The 15,491-nt window shown below is 43.7% G+C and overlaps 3 pseudogenes; all 3 read left to right on the forward strand.

The window, feature by feature from the left end:
- Positions 1 to 232: 232 nt before the first annotated feature.
- Positions 233 to 1,078, forward strand: LOC141129609 (ribosome biogenesis protein NSA2 homolog pseudogene; annotated as a pseudogene).
- A 2,396-nt stretch (positions 1,079 to 3,474) lies between these two features.
- LOC141126412 (uncharacterized) lies at positions 3,475 to 8,118 on the forward strand (annotated as a pseudogene).
- A 1,094-nt stretch (positions 8,119 to 9,212) lies between these two features.
- On the forward strand, positions 9,213 to 10,894 carry LOC141126413 (uncharacterized; annotated as a pseudogene).
- The last annotated feature ends 4,597 nt before the right edge of the window (positions 10,895 to 15,491 follow it).

Consider the following 15,491-nt stretch of genomic DNA (forward strand, 5'->3'; position numbering starts at 1 on the left):
TCTATAAGAAACGAGGGTGGTTTTGGTGTAATAAGAAGGAATGAGGGGCCTGGAGGTGAACGGGAAGTGATGTCATGGCTGCGGGGTGGGCGAAGCTTTCCTTTTTCTGATACCATTGTTGGTCGGTGGCGGCACCCGGTAGGACCTGGTAGGTCTCTGGGCTTTTATTTACCATCTGCTGAGAGAGGAGGACGAGTCAGAGACTACAGGCAGGAAGTGAGAGAGAGGAATCCAACATACAGACATCATGCCTCAGAACAAATACATTGAATTACACCGCAAGCGGTATGGTTATCGCTTGGACTGCCATGAAAAGAAGAGGAAGAAGGAGAACCGTGAGGCCCATGAGAGGTCACAGAAAGCCAAAAGACTCATCAGACTGAAGGCCAAATTGTACCGCAAGCAGCGCTAACCCGAAAAAATACAGATGAAGAAAACTATTCGGATGCATGAGAAGAGGAACAGCAAACAGAAGAATGATGAGAAGATGCCAGAAGGAGCTGTTCCAGCTTACCTACTGGACAGAGAGGGGCTAAGCCGAGCCAAAGTTCTCTCCAATATGTTCAAACAGAAGCGAAAAGAAAAAGCAGGCAAGTGGGAAGTTTCTTTTGCCCAAAGTGCGTGCTCAGGGAGAAATTGAAGTGCTTAAAGTTATCCGCACAGGAAAGAGGAAGAAGAAAGCCTGGAAGAGACTGGTGGTGACCAAAGTCTGCTTTGTTGGAGATGGGTTCACCTGAAAACCACCGAAGTATGAAAGATTTATTAGACTTGCGTTTTAAAAAGGCACACGTGACCCATCCAGAATTAAAAGCCACATTTTGTCTCCCTATCCTTGGAGTAAAGAAGAATCCTTCCTCTCCACTTTATACAAGCTTAGGTGTCATCACAAAAGGCACAGTGATTGAGGTGAATGTCAGTGAGATGGGTCTTATCACGCAAGGCGACAAAGTTATCTGGGGAAAATATGCACAGGTCACAAACAATCCAGAAAATGATGGATGTATCAACGCTGTTTTGCTTGTATAATGTAAAATTTTGATGACCAGTATAAGAGACTTGAATTTGCAACAAATACAAATTACCCATATTGGGAGAATGGCTTTTGTTATATTTTTATGTTGACTAGTACAGAAACATCTGTTATGAACAATGAAATAAACTTATCTGTCTATAATTACCACTGGTGATGCTGATGTGCCCCCTACTGAATCAAAGCATGAGCTGTCCAATCAGTGGAGAGTTTGAGCTATGCTAATTGCGCAGCTGCACTATATTGCCAAAAGTATTGGGACACCCCTCCAAATCAAATGATTCCGGTGTTCCAATCACCTCCATGGCCACAGGTGTATAAAATCGCACACTAGGCATGCAGACGGCTTCTACAAACATTTTGTGAAAGAATGGGTCGCTCTCAGGAGCTCCGTGAATTCAAGTGTGGTACTGTGATAGGTTGCCACCTGTGCAATAAGTCCAATCGTGAAATTTCCTTGCTACTAAATATTCCACGGTCAACTATAAGTGGTATTATAACAAAGTGCAAGCAAATGGGAAGAAGAGTAGCTCAGCCACAAAGTGGTAGGCCACGGAAAATGAATGAGCGGGGTCAGCGCATGCTGAAGCTCACAGTGGGCAGAAGTCGCCAACTGTCTGCAGAATCAATAGCTACAGACCTCCAAACTTCATGTGGCCTTCAGATTAGCAAGACAACAGTGCATAGAGAGCTTCATGGATTGGGTTTCCATGGCTGAGCAGCTACATCCAAGCCTTACATCACAATGTGCATTGCAAAGCATCAGATGCCGTGGTGTAAAGCACGCCGCCACTGGACTCTAGAGCTGTGGAGACATGCTCTCTGGAGTGACGAATCACGCTTCTCTGTCTGGCAATCTGATGGACGTGTCTGGGTTTGGCGATTGCCAGGAGAACAGTACTTGCCTGACTGCATTGTGCCAAGTGTAAAGTTTGATGGAGAGGGGATTTTGGTGTGGGGTTGTTTTTTCAGGGGTTGGACTTGGCCCCTTGGTTCCAATGAAGGGAACTCTTTAAGGGTCAACATACCAAGACATTTTGGACAATTCCATGCTCCCAACTTTGTGGGAACAGTTTGGAGATGGCCCCTTCCTGTTCCACCAGTGCACAAAGCAAGGTCCATTAAGACATGGATGAGTGAGTTTGGGGTGGAGGAACTTGACTGGCCTGCACAGAGTCCTGACCTAAACCCAATAGAACACTTTTGGGATGAATTAGAGCGGCGACTGCGACCCAGGCCTTCTCGACCAACATTAGTGCCTGACCTCACAAATGCGCTTCTGGAAAAATTGTCAAACATTCCTGTCACATACTTTGGGCTGCAGGAGAACTATTCCCTGAAGAACTCTGTGTTTTTGCATCTTGAATGTGTTTTACTAATTTAAACTAAGGCTGATCTTTAATCTTAATTCAGACAATCCTAAATATACATCCAGAACTGTATCTGAGCTGAAACCCACCATATTATGGCATCTGCAAGTCTAATACTCGTTGACCAGGATGAACCCCTGACCCCCGGACAACTTCATTAACTTGGTGGAGATTTATGTGATGTTTCTAGGGGGGAAACTCACCAAAATCTCTTCCTCTTTTCCTAATATATAGGAAGGATTTTTCAAATAATGTCACATTGGAAATTACCAGAGTGGGGGTGGACTGTGCGCCTAAAGGGAACATACACAGATCAGCCATAACTTTATGATCACTGAGGTTCAGTGATGAATAACACTGATTATCTTGTTACAATGACATTTGAAAGTCAGTGGGATATACTAGGGAACAAGTGAACATGTTGTCCCGGAAGTTGATGTGTTGAAATCAGAAAAAATAGGCATGGCAGTTTGTTGTGTATGGGGCTGTGTAGCCTCAGAACGGTCAGGGTGCCCACGCTGACCCGTGTCCATAGCCAAAACCATGTATGTGGGGTGCAGTGTGGTGCGGCAACAATAATTCACTCAGTCAGATACAATGAAGAACTTGTATTGAAATAGTACAGCAACAGTTCACAACAAACCAGGTGGGAAGGGTGCCCAAACCGGTGCACTCACAGTTTCCAGTAATGTAAAGAGAGCAGGTAATAGCCAGACTGACTACGTCTGTTAAGCGAACAGAATGCAACCTGGCCATCTTGTGCCCAGATGGGAGGGTGTCCAAAGGAGTTGCTACCCTACGCTTTCCCTCCTCATCAGGAACCTTTGCCTACCCTTAGTGCTGTCCCTAACAAGCAGGGTACATGTCCCTACTCTATCATCTCGCCAAATGGGCTCCAAACCTGGGAGCCAGGGCCTTAAATAGGCTCTGCCTGACCCAAGATGGCTGCTAGAGTCACATGGGGTGGCAGCATCCAGTAGGATAGCTTCCCCAGTGACCCAGGAAACCATAGAGGAACCGTGTTCCTCTTGACTTCCTCCCCAACAATGGGCAGGTGAGCATTAGGACTGGACCATGGAGCAGTGGAAGAAGGTGACCTGGTCTCAGGAATCACGTTTTTTCCATCATGTGGATGGCCGGGTACATGTCCGTCACTTGCCTGAGGAAGAAATTACACCAGGATGCAGTATGGGAGGAAAGCAAGGGGGCAGAGGCAGTGTGACACTTTGGGCAATGTTCCGCTGGGAAACCTTGGGTCCTACTGTTCATGTAGATGTAACTGGACACATACCACCTACCTAAACATTGTTGCAGACCAAGTGCACCCTTTTATGGAAACAGTATTCCCTGATGACAGTGGCCTCTTTCAGCAGGATAATGAGCCCTGCCACACTGCAAAAACAGTTCAAGAACAGTTTGAGGAACACAACTATGAGTTTGAGGGTTTGACTTGGCCTCTAGGTTCTCCAGGTCTCAATCCATCGAGCATCTGTGGAATGTGCAGGAAAAACAATTCCGATCCATGGATGACTGACCTCACAACTTACAGAACTTAAAGGATGTGCTACTGACAGCTTGGTGCCAGATACCTCAGCATGCCTTCAGAGGTCTTGTGGTCTCCATGCCTTGATGGGTCAGGGCTGTTTTGGCATTGTGGTAAAAGGGGACCTTCTCAATATTAGGTATGCATTTTTCTACACTACTTCACTCCCAGTATTGAAGCACCCCCATTATAGCCCAAGAAAACTCATATTATGGGATACGTCCAGCAGCAGCCCACCCACCTTTTACACATAGATATGTTTCGTTTATAATTTTAATTATATGCAGTAGGCCTGATTTACTAACATAAATGTACATATGATCATGCATCAATGGTGCATGAACAAGCAAATCATATAGGCTAGAGTCTGTATATGTGAAATGTTTAAAATAAGGTGATTAGCTATGAGCTGTACACTCCAGCATACAAACGAATGCCAACTAAGTTTTGCTGAAAATATTTTTTTTCTACCTTTTTCATATAGCGTCGTCAATTTACATAACCCTTTACTCACTATTCATTCACATCAACCCCTGCCCTCAGGGAGCTTACAATGTCTAAGTCTCTATATCACATGCATACACATACTAAAGCCAATCATACAGGAACCAGAATACCCAGTGGGAACCCATGCAAGCACAAGGAGAACATGCAAACTCCATGCACATAGTGTCCTGGCTGGGACTCGACCCATTGACCATGGTGATGCAAGGCAAATGGGCTAACCACTGAGCAAGCTGTTTTTAGGTCTTCTGTTAACATTTCTAAACACACAACAACCCATATAGTAATAAAACTACATGAAAAGCACTGCAATGTATTACACGTGTACAGATCTTGGTGAACAATTTCGCACTAGCCTGGAATGAGATTCCATATGCTGGTACTTGGCATAGAGATTACAGAGATAAATCCAGGTACATACACTGATTTTTTTTCTTTTTACAACAGCATAGCAGTAGAGCAGCAGAGTTTTTATTTCTTGCACCTTTTAGCTTGGCTCTTACATGTTTCCTTGCTTTAGTTTTCTTTTTAATTTCATTTTTTAGTTCCAAAATGTTGGTGTGCACATTATAGAAACAAAAGGCAGGAATATCACTACTATGGCCACGTGTGGTCTTTGTTGAATGTCCAACCTGGAACCTTGCTTCCCATCTGGCCTTGTCTTTTGCCAGATTAATGTTCTGCTTTACGTCATGGATGCCCATCATTTTCTGGATGTCATGTACCTGTCATATTTTCCTTTAAGTCATCTATCCACCATGTTTTCCCATATGTCATCCACTCAACATGTTCTACTGTATGTCATCCATCCACCAGGTTCTCCTTTATGTCATCCATCTATCATGTTCTCCAATATGTCATCCACCCACAATGTTCTCCTTTATGTCATCTATCCACAATGTTCACCTATATGTCATCTATATCCACCATGTTCTCCAATATGTCATCCATCCACCATGTTCTCCTATATGTCATCCATCCACCATGTTCTCCAATATGCCATCCATCCACCATGTTCTCCAATATGCCATCCATCCACCATGTTCTCCAATATGTCATCCATCCACCATGTTCTCCAATATGTCATCCATCCACCATGTTCTGCAATTTTTCCTGTATGTCATCCATCTACCAAATTTTCCTTTATGTCATCTATCCATCATTTTCTCTTATATGTCATCCACCCACCATGCTTTCCTTTATGTCATATATTCACCATATTCTATTTTATGTCATCTATCCACCATGTTTTCTTATATGCCATTCATCCACCATGTTCTCTTTTCCATCATCCATCCACCTTGTTCTCCTTTCTGTCATCCATCCACCATGTTCTCCTTTCTGGCAGCCATCCACCATGTTCTCCTTTCTGGCAGCCATCCACCATGTTCTCCTTTCCATCATCCATCCACCATGTTCTCCTTTCTGTCATCCATCCACCATCCTCTCCTTTATGTCATCTATCCACCACGCTCTCCTATTTGTCATGCACCCACCATGTTCTCCTTTATTTCATCTATCTATCATGTTGACCTATATGTCATCCATCCACCATGTTCACCTATATTTCATCTATCCACCATGTTCACCTATATTTCATCTATCCACCATATTCACCTATATGTCATCCACCCACCATGTTCTCCTTTATGTCATCCATCCATCAGTTCCTCTTATGCCACGTACACACGGGCGGACTTTTCGAGTGGACTGGTCCGACAAACTTTCCAGCGGACTTTCGACTGACTTTTGGCGGACTTCCGACGGACTTTCTAATGAACGGACTTGCCTACATACGATCACACCAATCCGACGGATTTGTACGTGATGACGTACACCGGACTAAAATAAGGAAGTTGATAGCCAGTAGCCAATAGCTGCCCTAGCGTGGGTTTTTGTTCTAAGCTATATGTCATATATCCACCACATTCTCCTTTATGTCATATATTACATAGTTGGTGAGGCTGAAAAAAGCTACCAGTCCATCCAGTTCAACCTATGATGTGAGTGTGTGTGTATGTGTTTATGTCAATAGTACATCGTATACCCCTGTATGTTGTGGTCGTTAAGGTGTTCATCTCATAGTTTTTTGAAACTATCGACCTACTGATACCACTGCTTGTGGAAGAGAACTCCAAATCCTTACCGCTCTGACAGTAAAAAAATCTCTACACAGTTTAAGGTTAAACCGCTTCTCTTCCAGTTTTAATGAATGGCCTTTTTAAATACCCTTTCACTGAATAGTTTTTTCCCTATGCTAGGGTTACCAGTATGGTATATGTACATTGGGATCAACTCCCTGGAGTTGATCCCCTTTTTAATGCATGCCAATATTCTGTTGGCTTTGCTTGCAGCAGCTTAGCATTGCATGACATTGCTGAGCCTATCATCTACTAGGACCAGGGCTTTTTTTTCAGCAGGAACTAGGAGGAACTCAGTTCCACCACCTCTGGCTCAGGTCTTCTGCTCCTTGCTCACCACTATCACTTGGTAACAGTGAAGTCCAGCTTCTGCGTTCACGAGTGATAGCTCATCTCCCAGTAGCTCCCACAGGTCAGATCTCCTGCACAGATCCCACTGAGTGCCGGACAGGGACAAGGGAGATACAGAACAGGTGCCCAGGGTTCAGTGCAGTCATGGGCAGGAGAGGGTGTGTGGTAGGCTGCACCCTCTGTGGTCTCCATTTTTTCCCTGGTGACCAGTTGTTGATGCTCCTACTGCATAATCTCCCTTGCAAGTGACTGTAGTATAGTATGCTGGGAGGTACTACAGCCGGATAGGTGTTTCAGCTTAATATTGCAACAAAGGTAAGATATACGACAGATGGTGGAGCTTTTAAGGAGGGGAGAGAAAATGAGGGAGGAGCTACTAGTTGATGCCATTTGGCAGGTATGTGAGTGTAGCGAGCATGGTTGAGTTCCTGCACCTATTCTCTGAGGAAGCCCTGACTAGGACCCCCAGGTCCTTTTCCATCCCAGATTCCCACAGAGGTTCTCCCCCACTAGTGAGTAAATTGCATTAGTATTTTTGGCACCCAAATGCATTACCTTACATTTTTAAACATTAAACCTCATTTGCCATGTAGTTGCCCACCCCATTATTTTATTTAGGTCTTCTTGCAATGTTTCCACATCCTGCGTAGAAGTTATTGCCCTGCTCAACTTTGCTTTGTCCGCAAATACTGAGATTGAGCTGTTTATCCTATCCTCCGTTTTTTGACTAAATTAAACAGGGTTAGTCCCAGGACAGATCCCTAGGGGACCCCACTTTCCACACCAGACCATTCCGAGTATTTGCCTATTATCACCACCCTTTGGACTTGTCCCTGTAGCCAGTTTTCCATCCAGGAACTCACGTTATGGTCCATGCCTACATACCTTAGTTTGTACAGTAAACGCTTGTGGGGAACTGTATCAAGTGTCTTTGCAAAATCCAGATACACCACGTCTACGGGCCTTCCTTTATCTAGATGGCAGCTCACCTCTTCATAGAGGGTTAATAGATTGGTTAGGAACAATGGTCTGGCTATCACCTGACTGAGTTCCTTAAGGACCCTCGGGTGTAAGCCATCTGGTCAGGGTGACTTACTTATGTTAAGTTTTTCAAGCATATTTCTGATTCTGTCTTCTGTTAGCCATGAGGGTGCTTCCTGTGACGTATTATTGAAATAATTAAGAATACAGTCTTGGTTACTGTACCCCCCCGGACTTCCATCACGTCATACATACATCACTCAGGTACAGGGGGCATTTAATGGCAATATACACACTTTTCACATATTGGTTTCAATTTTGTGGTCATTTATGTGTACTTATATGCATTGGATTCAACAGAATACATTTATATGCATACACATACACACACTTCCCTAGTGGGAATACATAGATGTTTGTCTCACACATTCACTGGTCCACTTTCGTTTTAGTTTTTGTTCATTTTCATATATATTTTTTTCACAGTTCTGGTACATATCAAGTTGCACACATAGCACATGGGATCATGCTGTGGATGATCTGGCTTGCCACTTGGTTGCTCCCCCTCTTGGTCCTTTTTTCGTCCTTATGGGGGGGGGTCTTCCGCCTCAACCCCGGGTGAGACAGCTCATCCCAGGCCACCGCCTAATTACATCGTAATGGCTGAGTATAGCCTATGGGCTTCGACTATGTAAGTAGTTGAGAGATTGTTCGTCCTGATATTTTTCCCTTATAAAGGGCATTTCCTATTAATGGATATATATCAGATTTTTCAGCATATACCATGCATCTCACTCCTGATGATTGGCTATAACGCCATGAAACGTGTTGAGTTTCGAAACAAGGGTGCCGAGACATGCTCGCCCAAATTACGTATTTTACCGATATTGCCTATTGCCTGTATATGTATCATGTGAATTCTATTTATATGCTTTGTATTTTAAGTGAATCAACTATTCATTCTGTATTGACTGTACCAGTTATGTCCATTGATATATAATATATATAAATATAATATATATTAAATACGTTATTATATTATATTACATGTTAGATAAGTTCAATATGGTAATCTTTTACGATTGTATTATATTGTTATGATTATTACTGATATATTATGTTTATTACCAATCATGGACTACCCTATGGGACTGGTACACTGATCAATTTACTCAGTAACATATACATTGACATGCCTCATGCCTCATGCAAAGTCCCATTTCCCTCTCTCCCCTTTTTCATATGCTATATACTAGGGATGGAGACTTGTCACTGCTTTAACCACAGTTGTGATGGGTCACATATATTTTTTAATTGTGTTCTCCTTTATGTCATCCATCTACCATGTTCTGCTATATGTCATTCTTCCACCATGTTCTCCTTTATATCATCCACTTTCAAGTTCTCCTTTATGTCATCCATCATTTTCTCGTATATATCATCCATCCATCATGCTTTCCTTTATGTCATCCATCTCAAATATTCTTCTTTATGTCATCCATCTCACATATTCTCCAATATGTCATCCACCCACCATGTTCTCATTTGTGTCATCCATCCACCACGTTCTCTTTTCTGTCATCTTCTATAATTTTCTCCTATATGTTATTCATCCACCATTTTCCCCTTGTCATGAATCCACCATGGTCTCCTTAATGTCATTTATACACCATGTTCTCCTTTCTGCCATCCAACCATGTTCTTCTTCGTGTCATCCATCCACCATGTTCTCCTTTGTGTCATCTATTCACCATTTTCTCCTTTGTGTCATCCATCCACCATGTTCTCCTTTGTGTCATCTATCCACCATGTTCTAATTTGTGTCATCCATCCACCATGTTCTAATTTGTGTCATCCATCCACCATGTTCTCCTTTGTGTCATCCATCCACCATGTTCTCCTTTGTGTCATCCATCCACCATGTTCTCCTTTGTGTCATCTATTCACCTTGTTCTCCTTAGTGTCATCCATCCACTATGTTCTTCTTTCTGTAATCCATCCACCATGTTCTCCTTTCTGCCATCCATCCATGTTCTCCTTTGTGTCATCCATCTACCATGTTCTCCTTTATATCATCTACTTTCAAGTTCTCCTTTATGTCATCCATCATTTTCTCGTATATATCATCCATCCATCATGCTTTCCTTTATGTCATCCATCTCACATATTCTCCTTTATGTCATCCATCTCACATATTCTCCAATATGTCATCCACCCACCATGTTCTCATTTGTGTCATCCATCCACCACGTTCTCTTTTCTGTCATCTTCTATCATTTTCTCCTATATGTTATTCATCCACCATTTTCCCCTTGTCATGAATCCACCATGGTCTCCTTAATGTCATTTATACACCATGTTCTCCTTTCTGCCATCCAACCATGTTCTTCTTCGTGTCATCCATCCACCATGTTCTCCTTTGTGTCATCTATCCACCATGTTCTCCTTTGTGTCATCTATCCACCATGTTCTCCTTTGTGTCATCTATTCACCATTTTCTCCTTTGTGTCATCCATCCACCATGTTCTCCTTTGTGTCATCTATCCACCATGTTCTAATTTGTGTCATCCATCCACCAAGTTCTAATTTGTGTCATCCATCCACCATGTTCTCCTTTGTGTCATCCATCCACCATGTTCTCCTTTGTGTCATCCATCCACCATATTCTCCTTTGTGTCATCTATTCACCATGTTCTCCTTAGTGTCATCCATCCACTATGTTCTTCTTTCTGTAATCCATCCACCATGTTCTCCTTTCTGCCATCCATCCATGTTCTCCTTTGTGTCATCCATCTACCATGTTCTCCTTTGTGTCATCCATCCACCATGTTCTTCTTCTCCCATTCCCTTCCTTTATCTTGCGTTCTTCCATAATCTTGGAATCTCCTCTCTAACTGAGTTTCTTGCAATAAAGCTAAAAAATGGCATTTTCTCTTCAATATTCCTGCCAACAGAGGTGGCTTTGCTTCATTAACTTCTTGGAGCACTTCTTAACGCACACAATAATGGGCACCTTCTTTATTGTTCATTGCTTTAAGGCTCCATTCAATAATAGCAATGCAACACACCACCCCACTGTTCATGAATAGATGTACATTGAGGTACTGCACATTAAAACTCTTTCCTATAAATTCAGAAAAATCTTTGACAGAATATTCGATGATGCCATCAGCTGGTCAACTAACTTCATTCAGAATATCTTAAAAATTCAGTATGATTGCCACACCGATGTGTGGATGTTTACCGTTTCTAATGCTACAATAGTATACAACTACAATACAAGTAATTGTTCCAGACTGAGGATCACAATAACAACAAATTTTGTTCGATCAGAATAAACAACATGAACCTTCAATTTTTCTCATCTGTATGGTAAAACGATGGTCAATTTTTCTCCATGAACCATTAGGAAATCAAACGAACGTTCAGAGAACAAATTTGTTCATATTACATTCCTCTGGGTGCTTTGCACAGAGTCTCTCTCCATGTACGATCGTCTCAGAGATGCGTCCTCACCGTGCCCCCCGGCATCTTGCTGTCTGAACTGGTGGCTCTGGAGAGACACTGCCAGCAATTCTGTGCTATAGACTGTGCGCTGTGCGGTGGCGGTGGCCATGCGCGGTCAGCCAGCTGTGTCCTCATCTCATTGGCTCATGGAAAGGCGACCACAATAACAGACATTCTTGTTTTTGTGAAAACCATCGATGCGGTACAAAACGCGTTTGCTTGTCTGTGCTGTTTATCGTCAGGGAAAAATATAATGGTAATCTTAACGCTACCCGATTAACTGGATCTTATCAGAAGCCACACCCACTGCTTTTTTTTTTTACCCCGTGTCCTTACATTTAGGGCTCCTTTAGACATGCAAAGAAATTTAAGCGCCCATTATTGCATCTAACGCATTAATGCATTTGCATCGCATTAATACACTCTTGCCAGGTGCCCCACCTGTGTTGTTTTTTTTTATTGTATGGGTTTTTGTATTATCATCTCAGCTAGTAACGCTTTGTAAATGCATCTCAAACGCACTGTAAACGCCATATGGGCACTTGTAATGCTCTTGCAGTGCATTTACATTGACATCAATGTTTGAGGAGCAGCAAAGCCTGGTAAATGACACGTGTTGGCATAAGGCTGCATTCATACCTTTAGCGTGTCACATAGGTCCAACCTATTCACTTGATTTCTGCTCCTTTTTGGGAGGCACGCTTCACATGATTTTCAGAGGCATGGTTTGCCGCAATTGCCGGGCGATCTTGTTGCCACAACAATCGCAGTAGAATCCAGTACCAGGACAAGGCCATCCAGCGCCCAGGACAAAGATGCCAAACTGCATCCCCCCTTCCCTCAGGGTTAGGGTCAGGATGCCCATTGCACCCAGGGCAGCTGTCCCTCCTGGCCACCCCTTGTCCCTGCCCTGGTAGCATTGCATCACGTTTGGGGTGCCATTAGGGCATAATATTACCTAAACACGCATTGCGTGTTGTGCAGTGATCACTACGCAATTCGGAACCGCTGGCATAATCGTGGCGATTCTGCCCCCGATTCCAAATCTTGATGTGTGAATGGAGCCTGTGACAGACCCAATCGAGACAGGGGCTTTTGGAGGGGACTGGAGGGTGGCCTCTTGCCTATTGAATATGGGCCCTGGCTTTTGAAGTGGCTCTGTTATTGGGAGGTGTGTGCCGGGGGGGACCCTTGGAGTGGTCTTGTTTTGGATTTGGGAATGTCTCCCTGAAACACACAGACTCTGGGAATCTAGGCCCAGGATTTGGTGACCTTGGTGCCCAAACCAGCAATGACTGCTTTAGACTGTTAGTAGGGATGAGCCGAACACCCCCCAGTTCGGTTTGCACCAGAACATGCAAACAGGCAAAAAATTTGTTCGAACACGCGAACACCGTTAAAGTCTATGGGACACGAACATGAATAATCAAAAGTGCTAATTTTAAAGGCTTATATGCAAGTTATTGTCATAAAAAGGGTTTGGGGACCCGGGTCCTGCCCCAGGGGACATGGATCAATGCAAAAAAAAGTTTTAAAAACGGCCATTTTTTCGGGAGCAGTGATTTTAATAATGCTTAAAGTGAAACAATAAAAGTGTAATATTCCTTTAAATTTCGTACCTGGGGGGTGTCTGTAGTATGCCTGTAAAGAGGCGCATGTTTCTCGTGTTTAGAACAGTCTGACAGCAAAACGACATTTCAAAGGAAAAAAAGTCATTTAAAACTACTCGCGGCTATTAATGAATTGCCGGTCCGACAATACACATAAAAGTTCATTGATAAAAACAGCATGGGAATTCCCCACAGGGGAACCCAGACCCTTCAGGTCTGGTATGGATATTAAGGGGAACCCTGGGCAAAATTAAAAAAAAAAAAATGGCGTGGGGTTCCCCTGAAAATCTATACCAGATCCTTCAGGTCTGGTATGGATTTTAAGGGGAACCCCGCGCCAAAATTAAAAAAAAAATGGCGTGGGGTCCCCCCAATAATTCATACCAGACCCTTATCCAAGCACGCAACCTGGCAGGCCACAGGAAAAGAGGGGGGGTGAGAGAGCGCCCCCCCTCCTGAACCGTACCAGGCCACATGCCCTCAACATTGGGAGGGTGCTTTGGGGTAGGCCCCCAAAGCACCTTGTCCCCATGTTGATGGGGACAAGGGCCTCATCCCCACAACCCTTGCCCAGTGGCTAGGGCCTCATCCCCCCCTCTTTTCCTGCAGCCTGCCAGGTTGTGTGCTCAGATAAGGGTCTGGTATGGATTTTTGGGGGGACCCCACGCCATTTTTAAAAAAAAATTTGGTTCGGGGTTTCCCTGTGGGGAATTCCCATGCCATTTTTATCAATGAACTTTTATGTGTATTGTCAGACCGGCAATTCATTAATAGCCGCGAGTAGTTTTAAATGACTTTTTTTCCTTTGAAATGTCATTTTGCTGTCAGACTGTTTTAAATACGGGAAACATGCGCCCCTTTACAGGCATACTATAGACACGCCCCAGGTACGAAATTTAAAGGAATATTACACTTTTATTGTTTCACTTTTAGCATTATTAAAATCACTGCTCCCGAAAAAACGGACGTTTTTGAAACTTTTTTTGTATTGATCCATGTCCCCTGGGGCAGGACCCGGGTCCCCAAATACTTTTTATGACAATACCATGCATGTAAGCCTTTAAAATTAGCACTTTTGATTTCTCCCATAGACTTTTAAAGGGTGTTCCGCGGCTTTCAAATTTGCCGCGAACACCCCAAATTGTTTGCTGTTCGGCGAACTAGCGAACAGCCGATGTTCGAGTCGAACATGAGTTCGACTCGAACTCGAAGCTCATCCCTAACTGTGAGACTCAGAGCAGATGTTATTAAAATCAGCTCAAACCAACCTGATACTGGGGTCTCCTGTTATAGTCTGATTATTAAGGTGTTATGTGTTTATTGTTAAGTACACTGTATTACCAAAAGTATTGGGACGCCTGGCTTTACACACGCATGAACTTTAATGGTATCCCAGTCTTAGTCCGTAGGGTTCAATATTGGGTTGGCCCATCCTTTGCAGCTATAACAGCTTCAACTCTTCTGGGAAGGCTGTCCACAAGGTTTAGGAGTGTGTCTATGGGAATGTTTGACCATTCTTCCAGAAGCACATTTGTGAGGTCAGGCACTAATGTTGGACGGGGGTCCAATATTGAGTTGGCCGACCACTGGTGATGTTGGAACATCCCCAAACTGTTCCCACAAAGTTGGGACCATGAAATTGTCCAAAATGTCTTGGCATGCTGACGCCTTAAGAGTTCCCTTCACTGGAACTAAGGAGCCAAGCCCAACCCCTGAAAAACAACCCCCCACCATAACCCCCCTCCACCAAATGATTTGGACCAGTGCACAAAGCAAGGTCCATAAAGACATGGATGAGCGATTTTGGGGTGGAAGAACTTGACTGGCCTGCTTTATGGAATGGGTTTCCATGGTGGAGCAGCTACATCCCAGCCTTACATTACCAAATGTAATGCAAAGCGTCAGATGCAGTGTTGTAAAGCATGCCGCCACTGGACTCTAGAGCAGTGGTTCTCAACCCTGTCTTCAAGTACCCCCAAAAGGGCATGTTTTCAGGTTTTTCTTTATCTTGCACAGGTGTTTTAAATCAGAGTCAATGGCTTGCTATTTTGGACAGCTATTTTATCTAAGAGAAATTTCCAAAACATGGCCTGATGGGGGTACTTGAGGACAGGGTTGAGAACCACTGCTCGAGAGCGGTGGAGACGTGTTCTCTGCAGTGACAAATGTCACGCTTCTCTGTCTGGCAATCTGATGGACGTGTCTGGGTTTGGTGGTTGCCGCGAAAACAATACTTGGCTGACTGAATTGTGTCAAGTGTAAAGTTTGGTGGAGGGGGGATTGTGGTGTGGGGTTGTTTTTCAGGGGTTGGGTTTGGCCTCTTAGTTCCAGTGAAGGGAACTCTTAAGACGTCAGCATACCAAGACATTTTGGATAATTTTATGCTCCCAACTTTGTGAGAACAGTTTGGGGATGATCCCTTCCTGTTCCAACATGACTGTGCACCAGTGCTCA

The sequence above is a fragment of the Aquarana catesbeiana genome, linkage group LG02, assembly GCF_042186555.1.
Source record: "Aquarana catesbeiana isolate 2022-GZ linkage group LG02, ASM4218655v1, whole genome shotgun sequence".
In the NCBI taxonomy this organism is placed as follows: Eukaryota; Metazoa; Chordata; class Amphibia; order Anura; family Ranidae; genus Aquarana; species Aquarana catesbeiana.